General features: G+C 30.0%; 1 long non-coding RNA gene across 4 annotated transcripts; it reads right to left on the reverse strand.

The window, feature by feature from the left end:
* Positions 1 to 2,171: 2,171 nt before the first annotated feature.
* Positions 2,172 to 10,220, reverse strand: LOC112722677 (uncharacterized). 4 transcript variants are annotated; one of them, XR_003162779.2, is made up of 6 exons: positions 9,979 to 10,220; positions 9,483 to 9,610; positions 8,829 to 8,939; positions 8,490 to 8,593; positions 8,188 to 8,250; positions 2,172 to 2,765 (listed from the first exon to the last, which is right to left on the reverse strand). It is a non-coding gene; the product is annotated as an uncharacterized lncRNA (long non-coding RNA). The 4 variants fall into 4 exon arrangements; XR_003162778.2 differs by having other exon boundaries at positions 8,188 to 8,314; positions 9,979 to 10,215; XR_011867777.1 differs by having other exon boundaries at positions 8,201 to 8,250; positions 9,979 to 10,213.
* Between the last annotated feature and the right edge of the window lie 2,688 nt (positions 10,221 to 12,908).

The following is a 12,908-nucleotide window of genomic DNA, read 5'->3' on the forward strand; positions in this document are numbered from 1 at the left end:
TGTCAAATACAAAAGTCGTTTGCCACTTACAAAAAGATAATATTCTTTTTAGACATTTTTGTCGTATTTTTAAATTATTTGAGAGTACTTTTTCGATAATAAAATTCGGGTGCATTTTTATGAGCGACAATTATTTGGGTGCATTTTTTATAGTTTACTCTTTTTAGAAATAGGTGCATATATGATGTGAATTAGTTAAGGATGCATAGATGTGTGTGAAAAGTGAAGTATGGATAAAGCACTATGGGTAATTAGGTTTATACATTAGGATTAAAAAAGTTGTTGTAGGTTAGATAGAGGTTTAAGCTAATCAAAGTTTAAATTTTTGGTCCACTTAACTAAATACATCCTCACCTTTTTCCTAACTACGTTGCAACTCTCTAAAATTTTCATGATATTTATATGCATTCATTAAATATTTGTTAACTGTTAGAAGAAACTGCTTTAGAATGTAAAGTCAAAAGAGGATTGAGTGATTTAAACTTATATACTAGATCGATAAACACATAAGTGTGATTCGATTATTCAATTCTATGTTCTTCTTTTTCATGAGAACCTTATCTTGCAAGTTTGTAATTCTTTTAAAACTCAATCTGAGTGATGGAATTGAATATATATATATATATATATATATATATATATATATATATATATATATATATATATATATATAGCCCTCCATACTTATATATGTTCTTGATTATATTTTTATTTTAATCAAATAGATAGAAGTAGGTAGAATAAATGAGTGTCAGGTAGCTTCCTCTTAGTGAGTATTGATATTCGTTAATTTTATCTTCATTAAGTGAGGAGGAGTTGATAAATTCATATTTTATGTAATTTTTTATTGAAAAAAAAGTGAAATTTATCAACTTGAATTTTATCCTTGTTAATGCACACTTTTATGAATTTTTTTCTAATTGAACTTAATTGATTAAAATATTTTTCTTAGGCCTTTAAAATTGTTAAATTAATTTCACTTTTAGCCCTCCATACTCATATATGTTCTTGATTATATTTCTATTATATATATATATATATATATATATATATATATATATATATATCCCTTCATACTCATATATGTTCTTGATTATATTTTTATTTTAATCAAATAGGTAGAAGTAGGTAGAATAAATGAGTGTCAGGTAGCTTCCTCTTAGTGAGTATTGATATTCGTTAATTTTATCTTCATTAAGTGAGGAGGAGTTGATAAATTCATATTTTATGTAATTTTTTATTGAAAAAAAAGTGAAATTTATCAACTTGAATTTTATCCTTGTTAATGCACACCTTTATGAATTTTTTTCTAATTGAACTTAATTGATTAAAATATTTTTCTTAGGCCTTTAAAATTGTTAAATTAATTTCACTTTTATTCCACATGCCTTGATATGTTGTTTAAGCTGTGTAAGATTTAGTATGCAACGATGGCTTGAAAAGATGAAAAAAAAAAAGTAAAACATGATGCATACGCATCATAGCTAGCATGTGACTCACTTAAAATAACATGTGCAATCAGATTTTAAATATACTTCTCTCTAGAATTCCTAGGATCTATAGCAAAATTCTCTCTAATTTTAGGATTTTAATCTTGTCCAAGTTTAATCCTTGTTCATATTTTCTTGTTCTAGCACTTTGGTTTGCTTAGATTCTCTTGTTATTTTTTTTATTTTGTCTTTAGTTTATGAACTCTTGTTGGATGATTTTTGAGTAATGAATTTGATGTTTTATATTACTCTTACTTACTTGAGATAATTAGGTAGTTATAGCTTTTACTAATTGTTGCGATTTATGTTGTTTTATGTTTATGCACTCTAAGTATTTGACAAAATGCTTGAACTAGTTATAAAATATATTTTTTTTATTCTTGAATTGGATTGAAAATTTGGGTGATCTTTAGTTATTAATTTAGAACTATTAATTACCCTTATTTTTGGTAACACTAACATTTTACTAAATTCAATTAGTAAGTTGGTTAATATTTATGAATTAGGTTAATTAAGCTTAATTGACTTTTCTTAATTCATAAAGGTTGACGAATTAAGTTCACTCTTTGTAATGATCATATTGTGATTAGTGATAATGATAATGATTTTTTAACATGTAACCCTTGTCAAGATCTTTTAGAACTTGAAAAGGGGGTGTTGACACAAAAGCAGAGCAAGACATAACAGAGAAAGAGAATCACACAAGCATATATCCTGGTTCGGTTTCCAAGTGCAATGAAACCTACATCCAGTCTCCACCACAACCATGGTGGAATTTCAACTATAATCAAACTTATTACATACACCAATTCCAATGAATTACAACCTAATTCATCTAGTATCACCTATCAAATTTCTAACCTAAACCTAGTATCTACCAAGTGCTATCTCAACTTGACTAAGGAAAACTCCAATCTAGTTCAGCAACCACCAAATGCTATCCCAACTTAACTAAGAAGAACTAATCCTAGTTCAACAAAAACCAAATACATAAAAAATTACTTTGGCTTTTTCAATTTATCTCTTTTGCCTCTTTTCACTAATGGCTTTTTCATTTTCTCACTTTACCATGATTAGCCTTTTTCTCAATTACAGAAAAATAGACATAAAAAAATCATAACAAAAAATCTCAAACAAAGTTCAAAGAAGAAGGAAACAACACTGCACGAAAATTCTCATTCTCTTTCCAATATGCATAGTTGCAGTCAACACTAAGCAAGAGGAAACTTGAATTCATGTCATGCTGCAATTCTTCAAGTTGTGCTGCAATCAACCCTAAGCAAGAGAAAACATGAATTTAAGTTGTGTTATAGCTGTTCAAGATGTAGTAATAATAGTACATTAATTTCAAAAGAAGGAACCAACACTAAAAATTGAATTCAAGTTGTGTTGCAATTAACTTTAAGCAAGAGAAAACCTAAATTCAAGTTGTGTTGGAGTTGCTCAAGGAGTGGTAGTAATAGTACTTTTTTCAAAAGAAGGAACCAACACTAAAACCTGAACTCAATTTGTGTTGCAATCAACTCTAAGCAAGAGGAAACATAAATTCAAGTTTGCTATAGTTGTTCAAGTTGTGTTGTGCTGCATTTAACTCTAAGCAATAGAATCTAGTAGCAGTAGTACCTTGTTTCAAAAGATGGAACCAATACAGAAACCAAAATTCAAGTTGTCCTACAGTCAACTCTAAGCAAGAGAAAACCTAAATTCAAGTTATGTTATAAGTAGTAGTTTCAAGTTGTGCAACAAGTAGTAGTAGTTGTGTTGTCAACTCTAAACAAGAGGAAACTTAAATTCAAGTTGTGCTACTAGTAGTAGTTGTTGTGTTGTTGTCAAGTCTAAGCAAGACAAAGTACTAATAGTAGCAGTAGTTCTGCTGTTGTTAACTCTAAGAAAGAGGAAACCTAAATTCAAGTTGTGCTACAAGTAGTAAGAGTAGTAGTAGTTGTTTTGTTGTCAACTCTAAAAGAGAAGAAACATAAATTAGTTGTGTTACAAGTAGTAGTTTCAAGTTGTGCTACAAGTAGTAGTATCGTTGTCAACTCTAAATAAGAGGAAACCTAAATTCAATTGTGCTACAAGTAGTAGTTTCAAGTTATTCTACAAGCAATAGTTTCAAGTTGTTCTACAAGTAGTAGTAGTTGTGTTGTCAACTCTAAACAAGAGGAAACTTAAATTCAAGTTGTGCTACTAGTAGTAGTAGTTGTGTTGTTGTCATGTCTAAGCAAGACAAAGTAGTAATAGTAGAAGTAGTTCTGCTGTTGTTAACTCTAAGAAAGAGGAAACCTAAATTCAAGTGGTGCTACAAGTAGTAGTAATAGCAGTTGTGTTGTTGTCAACTCTAAACAAGAGGAAACCTAAATTCAGTTGTGGCTACAAGTAGTAGTTTCAAGTTGTTCTACAAGCAGTAGTTTCAAGTTGTGCTACAAGTAGTAGTAGTTATTTTGTCAACTCTAAACAAGAGGAAACTTAAATTCAAGTTGTGCTACTAGTAGTAGTAGTTGTGTTGTCAACTCTAAGCAAGACAAAGTAGTAATAGTAGCAATAGTTCTACTGGTGTTGACACTAAGAAAGAGGAAACCTAAATTCAAGTTGTGCTACAAGTAGTAGTAGTAGTTGTGTTATTGTCAACTCTAGAAGAGAAGAAACATAAATTAGTTGTGCTACAAGTAGTTTCAAGTTCTGTAGTCTCAAGTTGTGCTACAAGTAGTAGTAATAGTAGTTGTGTTGTTGTCAACTCTAAACAAGAGGAAACCTAAATTCAGTTGTGCTACAAGTAGTAGTTTCAAGTTGTGCTACAAGTAGTAATAGTTGTGTTGTCAACTCTAAACAATAGGAAACATAAATTCAAGTTGTGCTACTAGTAATAGTAGTTGTGTTGATGTCATGTCTAAGCAAGACAAAGTAGTAATAGTAGCAGTAGTTCTGCTGTTGTTAACTCTAAGAAAAAGAAAACCTAAATTCAAGTTATGCTACAAGTAGTAGTTTCAAGTTGTACTACAAACAGTAGTCTCAAGTTGTGTAGTAGAGGAAACCTAAATTCAAATGCTACAAGTAGTAGTAGTAGTAGTTGTGTTGTTGTCAACTCTAAAAGAGAAGAAACATAAATTAGTTGTGTTACAAGTAGTAGTTTCAAGTTGTGCTATAAGTAGTAGTAATAGTAGTTGTATTGTTGTCAACTCTAAACAAGAGGAAACCTAAATTCAGTTGTGCTACAAGTAGTAGTTTCAAGTTGTTCTACAAGTAATAGTTTCAAGTTATGCTACAAGTAGTAGTAGTTGTGTTGTCAACTCTAAACAAGAGGAAACTTAAATTCAAGTTGTGCTACTAGTAGTAGTTGTTGTGTTGTTGTCATGTCTAAGCAAGACAAAGTAGTAATAGTAGCAGTAGTTCTGCTATTGTTAACTCTAAGAAAGAGGAAACCTAAATTTAAGTGATACTACAAGTAGTAGTAATAGTAGTTGTGTTGTTGTCAACTCTAAACAAGAGGAAACTTAAATTCAGTTGTGGCTACAAGTAGTAGTTTCAAGTTGTACTACAAGTAGTAGTAGTTGTTTTGTCAACTATAAACAAGAGGAAACTTAAATTCAAGTTGTGCTACTAGTAGTAGTTGTTGTGTTGTTGTCAAGTCTAAGCAAGACAAAGTAGTTGTGTTGTCAAGTCTAAGCAAGACAAAGTAGTAATAGTAGCAATAGTTCTGCTGCTGTTAACACTAAGAAAGAGGAAACCTAAATTCAAGTTGTCCTACAAGTAGTAGTAGTAGTAGTAGTTGTGTTATTGTCAACTCTAAAAGAGAAGAAACATAAATTAGTTGTGCTACAGGAAGTAGTTTCAAGTTCTGTAGTCTCAAGTTGTGCTACAAGTAGTGGTAATAGTAGTTGTGTTGTCAATTCTAAACAAGAGGAAACCTAAATTCAGTTGTGCTACAAGTAGTAGTTTCAAGTTGTGCTACAAGTAGTAGTAGTTGTGTTGTTGTCAAGTCTAAGCAAGACAAAGTAGTTGTGTTGTCAAGTCTAAGCAAGACAAAGTAGTAATAGTAGCAATAGTTCTGCAGCTGTTAACACCAAGAAAGAGGAAACCTAAATTCAAGTTGTGCTACAAGTAGTAGTAGTAGTAGTGTTATTGTCAACTCTAAAAGAGAAGAAACATAAATTAGTTGTGCTACAGGAAGTAGTTTCAAGTTCTGTAGTCTCAAGTTGTGCTACAAGTAGTGGTAATAGTAGTTGTGTTGTTGTCAATTCTAAACAAGAGAAAACCTAAATTCAGTTGTGCTACAAGTAGTAGTAGTTGTGTTGTCAACTCTAAATAAGAGAAAACTTAAATTCAGGTTGTGCTACTAGTAGTAGTAGTTGTTTGTTTTGTTGTCAAGTCTAAGCAAGACAAAGTAGTAATAGTAGCAGTAGTTCTGCTGTTGTTAACTCTAAGAAAGAGGAAACTTAAATTCAAGTTGTGTTACAAATAGTAGTTTCAAGTTGTACTACAAAGAGTAGTCTCAAGTTATATAGTAGAGGAAACCTAAATTCAAGTTGTGCTACAAGTAGTAGTAGTTGTTGTGTTGTCAACTCTAAAAGAGAAAAAACAAATTAGTTGTGCTACAAGTAGTAGTTCCAAGTTGTGCTACAAGTAATAGTAATAATAGTTGTGTTGTTGTCAACTCTAAACAAGAGGAAACCTAAATTCAGTTGTGCTACAAGTAGTAGTTTAAAGTTGTTCTACAAGTAGTAGTTTCAAGTTGTGCTACAAGTAGTAGTAGTTGTGTTATCAAGTCTAAACAAGAGAAAACTTAAATTCAAGTTGTGCTACTAACAGTAATAGTTGTGGTGTTGTCATGTCTAAGCAAGATAAAGTAGTAATAGTAGCAGTAGTACTGCTGTTGTTAACTCTAAGAAAGAGGAAACCTAAATTCAAGTTGTGCTACAAGTAGTAGTAATAGTAGTTGTGTTGTTGTCAACTCTAACCAAGAAGAAACCTAAATTCAGTTGTGGCTACAAGTAGTAGTTTCAAGTTGTTCTACAAGCAATAGTTTCAAGTTGTGTTACAAGTAGTAGTAGTTGTTTTGTCAACTCTAAACAAGAGGAAACTTAAATTCAAATTGTGCTACTAGTAGTAGTTGCGTTGTTGTCATGTCTAAGCAAGACAAAGTAGTAATAGTAGCAGTAGTTTTGCTGTTGTTAACTCTAAGAAAGAGGAAACCTAAATTCAAGTTGTGCTACAAGTAGTAGTAGTAGTAGTAGTAGTAGTAGTTGTGTTGTTGTCAACTCTAAAAGAGAAGAAACATAAATTAGTTGTGCTACAAGTAGTAGTAATAGTAGTTGTGTTGTTGTCAACTCTAAACAAGAGAAAACCTAAATTCAGTTGTGCTACAAGTAGTAGTTTCAAGTTGTTCTACAAGCAGTAGTTTCAAGTTGTGCTACAAGTAGTAGTAGTTGTGTTGTCAACTCTAAATAAGAGGAAACTTAAATTCAGGTTGTGCTACAAATAGTAGTAGTTGTGTTGTTGTCATGTCTAAGAAAGACAAAGTAGTAATAGTAGCAGTAGTTCTGCTATTGTTAACTCTAAGAAAGAGGAAACCTAAAATTCAAGTTGTGCTACAAGCAGTAATTTCAAGTTGTGCTACAAGTAGTAGTAGTTGTGTTGTCAACTCTAAACAAGAGGATACCTAAATTCAAGTTATGCTACAAGTAGTAGTAATAGTAGTTGTGCTGTTGTTAACTCTAAACAAGAGGCATCCTAAATTCAAGTTGTGCTACAAGCAGTAGTAGTAGTAGTTGTGTTGTCAACTCTAAACAAGAGGAAACCTAAATTCAAGTTGTGCTACAAGCAGTAGTAGTAGTTTCAAATTGTGCTACAAGTAGTAGTAGTAGTAATAGTTGTGTTGTCAACTCTAAACAAGAGAAAATCTAATTTCAAGTTGTGCTACTAGTAGTAATAATAGTTGTATTGTTGTCAACTCTAAACAAGAGGAAACCTAAATTCAAATTGTGCTACAAGTAGTAGTTTTAAGTTGTGCTACAAGTAGTAGTAGTTGTGCTGTCAACTCTAAACAAGAAGAAACCTAAATTCAAATTGTGCTACAAGTAGTAGTTTCAAGAAGTAGTAGTAGTAGTGTTAGTAATAGTGTTGCAACTCTAAGCAAGAGAAAACCTAAATTCAAGTTGTGCTACAAGTAGTAGTAGTAGTAATAGTACTAGTTGTATTGTTGTCAACTATAAGAAAGACGAAGTATTAGTTGTGTTAAATTCAACTCTAAAGAAGAGGAAACCTAAATTCAAGTTGTAGTAGTGGTTGTGGTGCTGTCAACTCTAAGCAAGAGAAAATAGTAGTAGTAGTTGTGTTGTTGTCAACTCTAAGCAAGAGGAAATCTAAATTCAGGTTGTGTTACAAGTAGTAGTTTCATTGTCAACTTGTCAACTCTAAGCAAGAGGAAACCTAAATTCAAATTCTGTTACAAGTAGTAGTTTCAAGTTGTGCTAAAAGTAGTAGTAATAGTAGTGTTGCAACTCTAAGCAAGAGGAAACTTCCATTCAAGTTGTGCTGCAGTCAATTCTAAACAAGAGTGATATGTGCTCAAGAGTATCAAAGAGAAACTAGTAGTAGTAGTAGTAGTAGTAGTAGTAGTAGTAGTAGTAGTAGACAACATAAATGAAATCAGAAATGATCAAAGTGAAGGAATTGCAATGGAGATCGAATTCAAACTAACCTTGAATGCATACCTCATGGACTTGATTGCTTCACCGATAAGAAGCTTGGCCGATGTGATAGCCTTCAACAAGAGACACTCAACTTGGTTACTACTTGAGACAATTTTTACGTTGAGCCTACTAGATCTTTTCACCACCACAATGATTTGACAACCAATGTGTCATTTATGGAGCAGCAAAAACACAGCATTCATGATAAGAAAATAGAGATTCAAATATTAAACAAATGTGAGCCCCTCTTCAATTTCGGAAAGAAAAGGATTCAGGATTAAGACAAGAACAATTAAATCATGGTATCTACCATCCGTAGTTCAGCCAATTTTCCCATATTTAGAACCCAATCTTCTGTGCATATCCACTTGGTAACACACCATTTTGTTTTATTTGGATTTTCTCATGCCACAACTGCAAGAAATATGGCATCAAGGTCAACACTCTAAACAGCTTTCCATTATTGTGTAGTAGATAGATCTAACAAAAAAGAGGAAGAATTTATAAACCAAAAAATCACATTAAAATGTCACATGTCCACTTCCCTTCCTTTTCTTTCAGCCCAACTTTAAACTATCTTACATAAGAGTCTTACAACAACATGCTAAATTGACAAGATAATTTTTAACATAAAGCAAGAACAAGGTACCTCATCCTTCAAATTCAAAACCTTCAATCACCACAATGTAGGGAGCATGGTCAAGAGGGGGCTGTAATAGGCCTTGAGCCTCTAACCAACTAATCTTCAGCTCTACCAAAACTTAAAAGTACATCAAGTCAATAGATATGCATACAAATTGAATATATTGAATCGAACAAATTTGGTGTTTAAACTGACATGTTTTGGATAACAGGATTAATTGAAACTGTTCAAAGCCTTCCTAAAGGCTAATCTATTGGATTTGTTCCAAAGAAAATATATAAACTCTTTAGTTGTTTTAGTTGTAAATAACATACTACTCACTGCAGAAACTTAGCCACAAACATAATAAAATTGGTCAAATCAAAGGTTTCTAATAGTTTGTTACAAAATTTCAGATTGGGGTTGGTTTAAAGTATGTGAACAAGCTAGAGGAATCAATGGAATAGGGTTCTATGCATCTGAGACTTTTGTAGCTTCTGGTAAGTGAGAACAAATAATTCAAGAATAATTGTGTTTCTTCCTATCATATTTATTCATTTATGACTTGACTTATAGCAGGGCTTTCTTTTATATTGAAAACAATAATGAATAAGCCAATCAAACGGAATATGTTATGGACAGATTGATGCAAAAATGTAGTGAAAAAGAGTGAACAGAAACCTTTGGCAATTTACGGAACATTTGGTGATTGCAAATGTTTTGAAGAGCTGCCCTAAAAACCAGCATCTTCAACAGATTTACTTCTGAATGCAAACTCAGTTTCTCAGCCACTTTCTTTCTGTACACATCTTGCAAAGGAGAAAAAAAACCACAGAAATTAAAGCTCCTAAACCCGAAACAAATGTAACTTCCCTAATTTGAACAAATTCATCAGATCCTCAGAAAAATAGGGAAAAAAGAATACAAAATTAAACAAGAACCAATGACTTTGAGGCATCCAATATTTTAGAAGGGGAAAAAGATTTCAGTTATTAGGGAATTTGAAAGAAGACCATCAAAAACCTTCAAGAACATCGACAACAATGGCGTTTCTTGAATGTTAGATGACTCGTCATTGAAAAGACTGACAACATGAAAATCAGCAGCGCATAATTTTTGGCCATGAAAATTGAAATAAATGTTAAAAAAAAAGAAAAGAAAAGAAGAAGCCAGGTACATTGAAATTGCTGGTTGTGAATCTTTTTGGTGCTGTTTATGAACGAACGAGCTTTGGCGGCTCGGTTCGGCGGCTCGGTGGTGGCGGTCCTCCCCCTCCCTTCCTTCTTCTCCGTTCAGCCCTCTCTTCTCTCTTCCCTTTCTTTTCTCTCCGTCTCAGCGTTTGGGGATTTGTGGTGAATGAATGGAAAAGAGAGACAACATTAGGGGAAGGCGTTGATGTGAAGCAGTTAGGGGGACGATGTGGTAATGGCGGCTAGTTAGAGTTTTAATTTGGAGATTTTTGGATAGTTTAATAATTTTAATAAAATTAAAGATAATAGAATAATTAAAAAAATTATTTTAATTTAATACCAACATCTTATAAAAAATATTATTTAATTATTAATTTATAAATTATTTTTTAATAAAGATTTTAATTCGATAATTAGAGAAAATAATTAATTTTTTTATTTATAAAATTAAAATATTAAATTTTATAATTTTTATTATTTAATTAAATTGTATAAAATTTTTATTCTTTTGTAACTGTTAAACTGTATAATTTAAATATAGAAAATTATTTAATAATTATAAAATTAGGTAAAATTTTTAATTTAATTGTCAAAACTTGATTTAATTATTTTTAATAAAATAATTTTTAAAAATAAAATCTTTAATGAATAAATAAATTAAAATTAATTCATAATAATATTTTTTCAAAAATTATGGGTCTTACACATTAGCTATATATCAGATGGATGTTGCTAACTTCTTTTATTTTTATTTTACTCTTTCTTAAGTTATTAGTCTTCCAGTCACATTTGGTAATAAATAAAAATACCTAATTCTGTTGTACTTTTTTATAGAAAAATCTTTATTTTATATTAATAAAATAACACTTATCTTTAAAAAAAATATAAATTAAAATATAAAATTAAAAATATTTAATGACTAAAAAAATTAGTCAAAAATAACTATAATTTGTCTTATTTTAGTATTTATTAATTATTATAATAAATGTTAAATAAGACAAATTTTGTTTTTTTTTTTTAATCTTGCTAGCATTATTGTATAAAATATATATTGACAATTAGTTAAATAACACATGTATTCAGTCACAAAAAAAAATAACACATATATTTATACATAAATAATAATTAATTTTAGTGTATAAATAATATTTTTTTATCATAGATATATTAGATAAAGTGATGATCACATATATGTATCACAAAGTCTTGAATAAATTTTGATCTTACATTCTTAATATATATATATAGATAACTTATGAAAAAGTTGCCAGGGACCCGATTCCATATTCTTCTGTAGTTTGGAGTTTTAAAACTCCTTTATATTATTAATACTATAATATACGTTGGTGTAATATTTGAGGAAATATTTTATTAATGTAACTTTTAATGTACATTGATAAGATCATAATATATTTTTTTTGTAAAACTACAAAGTACAAACACATTAATTATATCCTCTAAAATATATTTTCAATAAAATGATAATTATAATTATTATTGAGTTTTTTTAAATGACTTACTATTAGAAATTTAACATGTTCTATTGGTATATAAGTTATTAAAATTATTAAATTCGTTTATAAATTCTAATTAATTAATAACTTTTATTTTTATTTATTTTAATTATTTATTTGATATTATAATTTATCTCATAAAATTTGTCTTATATATTATTCTTTTTTTTTATCTATAGTATTATGATTTTAAAAATTAACTATATTATAACATACTATTTAATTAGGATATATATAAGGAACAGAATTAATATTTTTTAAAGTGTTATTTTAAATTAATTTATCAAAAGATATTTCAAAAGAAAAAAAAGATATTAAAAACAAATTTAGATGCATTGAGGTACTGCATAATTTTTTTTAAAAGATTTTATTGGAGATGTTTATTTTAGGTTATTAGTTGAATGTAATTTTAGATTTTTATTGATAAAAGATTGAAAAGGATATTATAACAAAAAAATCAAATTAAAATGTCACATGTCCACTTCCCTTCCTTCCTTTCCTTTCAGCCCAACTTTAAACTATTTTATTGACAAGATAATTTTTAACATAAAGCAAGAACAAGGTACCTCATCCTTCAAATTCAAAACCTTCAATCACCACAATGTAGGGAGCATGGTCAAGAGGGGGCCGTAGTAGGCCTTGAGCCTCTAGCCAAGTAATCTTCAGCTCTACCAAAACTTAAAAGTACATCAAGTCAATAGATATGCATACAAATTGAATATATTGAATCGAACAAGTTTGGTGTTTAAACTGACATGTTTTGGATAACAGGATTAATTGAAACTGTTTCAAAGCCTTCCTAAGGCTAATCTATTGGACTTGTTCCAAAGAAAATATATACGCTCTTTAGTTGTAAGTAACATACTACTCACTGCAGAAACTTAGCCACAAACATAATAAACTTGGTCAAATCAAAGGTTTCTAATAGTTTGTTACAAAATTTCAGATTGGTGTTGGTTTAAAGTATGTGAACAAGCTAGTGGAATCAATGGAATAGGGTTCTATCAACTTCTATGTATCTGAGACTTTTGTAGCTTCTGGTAAGTGAGAACAAATAATTCAAGAATAATTGTGTTTCTTCCTATCATATTTATTCATTTATGATTTGACTTATTGCAGGGCTTTCTTTTATATTGAAAACAATAATGAATAACTGAATAAGCCAATCAAACGAAATATGTTATGGACAGATTGATGCAAAAATATAGTGAAAAAGAGTGAACAGAAACCTTTGGCAAGAACATTTGGTGATTGCAAATGTTTTGAAGCGCTGCCCTAAAAACCAGCATCTTCAACAGATTTACTTCTGAATGCAAACTCAGTTTCTCAGCCACTTTCTTTCTGTACACATCTTGCAAAGGAGAAAAAAAACCACAGAAGTTAAAGCTCCTAAACCCGAAACA

The sequence above is a fragment of the Arachis hypogaea genome, chromosome 11 (assembly GCF_003086295.3).
Source record: "Arachis hypogaea cultivar Tifrunner chromosome 11, arahy.Tifrunner.gnm2.J5K5, whole genome shotgun sequence".
Lineage (NCBI taxonomy): Eukaryota > Viridiplantae > Streptophyta > Magnoliopsida > Fabales > Fabaceae > Arachis > Arachis hypogaea.